The sequence below is a fragment of the Solanum lycopersicum genome, chromosome 7 (genome assembly GCF_036512215.1).
Source record: "Solanum lycopersicum chromosome 7, SLM_r2.1".
NCBI lineage: Eukaryota > Viridiplantae > Streptophyta > Magnoliopsida > Solanales > Solanaceae > Solanum > Solanum lycopersicum.
In genome coordinates, this window is record NC_090806.1 from 44,005,053 (window position 1) to 44,007,259 (window position 2,207).

The window sequence follows — 2,207 nt, forward strand, 5'->3', positions numbered from 1 at the left end:
TTAGAAACTCTTAGAATTAGTAGTTTAAAGTAGATGTTCTTGTGATGATGACTTCCAGGTTTTGGGAATAATAGATGTTGAATATTGATAGTTATTGAATTGGTTTTTATTAATGAGTTTAAGTCTTCCGCATTATTTTCGGTTGATGTTACATTGAAATGTTAAGGTTTAGATTGGTTGGTTCGCTCACATAGGAGGGTAAGTGTGGGTGCCAGTCGCGGTCCGGATTTAGGTCGTGACAAAACTTGGTATCAGAGCATTAGGTTCGTTGGTCTCATCACACAAGAACAGGTCTAGTAGAGTCTTAAGGAACGGTAGGGGGACGCCTTTACTTTTCCTTGAGAGGCTATAAGACTTTAGGAAAAATTTCACTCTTTCATTCCTTCTTTCATGCTACTACTTGAGTCCAATTGGTATCTAGACGATACAAATTGGTATCTGACCATCTTCACTCTCTTTCGCAGATGGTTAGAACTAGATCAACGACTACGTCAACACCAACACCGGCAAGACAAGAAGCAACTGAGCCAGCCACTGGGGCTGTGGCTCGAGGAAGAACAGCGGCAAGGGGACGTGGTAGAGGTCGTGGGAGGACGTCCTCTAGGGGAAGAGGACGAGCACCTAGCCCATCTGATACTAGGGTAGTGACTCCTCCACCGATTGAGGAAGTGATAAGAGAGGGGGAGGATGGGGTGAATGAACAAGTGCAAAATGAGGAAATGCCACCCCAACCTACCCCAGAGATGATCAATCAGGTTCTGGCTTATCTTAGCGGGTTGTCTGATCAGGGCCAAACACCCCCAGTGTTTTCTGCACCAGCACCTCAGGCTCCGGGGGTATAACATGCGGCTACTATGGCTCCCCGCATGGATGTTCCATTGGAAATAGGCACGTTTCCACGTCTGACTACTGGGCCTATAATGACAAATGATCAGCATGAACTTTTCAGTAAGTTCTTGAAATTGAAACCTCCAGTCTTCAAGGGTGCGGAATCTGAGGATGCTTACGATTTTCTGGTTGACTGTCATGAGCTACTACACAAGATGGGTATAGTAGAACGGTTTGGTGTTGAGTTCGTGAGTTATCAGTTTCAAGGGAACGCCAAAATATGGTGGCGGTCACATATTGAGTGTCAACCAACAGAGGCACCACCTATGACTTGGGCCTCATTCTCTAGCTTGTTTATGGAGAAGTATATCCCCCAAACTTTGAGGGATAGGAAAAGGGATGAGTTCTTGAGCCTAGAGCAAGGTAGGATGTCGGTAAATGCTTACGAGGCTAGGTTTCACGCACTATCTAGATATGCCACCCAATTATGTTTCAGTCCCCAAGAGCGAATTCGCCGGTTTGTGAAGGGGTTGAGGTCAGAATTGCAGATTTCGGCCTTACAGATAGCAGCAACGGCAAAATCCTTCCAAGAGGTGGTAGACTTTGTGATAGAAGTGGAAGGAGTAAAGCCAGACGACTTCACTACGACATCGACATCAAAAAGGTTTCGAAAGGGAGGTGAGTTTAATGGTACTTACACTAGAGGACAGGGTTCGGGAAGTTACTCAGTCCGACCAATTCAGTCTTCACTACAGACTGTAGTTGGGGGTCCACCTCCGACCGGTCAACACTTCTCTGAGAGACCTATGCATGAACCCAGAGAGTGCTATGGATGTGGGGAGATTGGACATATTAAGAGATATTGTCCAAAACAGAGTTACAGACCTCCAAATGTTAGAGGTAGAGGTGGTCATGGCAGAGGCCGTTATTCTGGAGGACGTGGTGGTCGAGGTAATGGTGGTCACCAGAACGGCCGAGGTGATGGGCAACCTGGAGCCACTACATCACAACATGGTAGGGGCAACGGACAGACAAACGATAGGGCCCATTGTTACGCTTTCCCTGGGCGGTCTGAAGTGGAGGCATCTGATGCTGTCATCACAGGTACTCTTCTGGTTTGTGATTGCATGGCTTCTGTATTGTTTGATCCTGGATCCACGTTTTCTTATGTATCTTCCTCATTTGCTAATGGTCTAAATTTACATTGTGAATTACTTGATATGCCTATTCGTGTCTCTACTCCGGTGGGTGAGTCTGTGGTAGTTGAAAAGGTATATAGGTCTTGTTTGGTAAACTTTGTGGGGAGCAACACTTATGTAGATTTGGTTATCTTAGAAATGGATGATTTTGATGTGATTCTGGGTATGACTTGGCTTTCT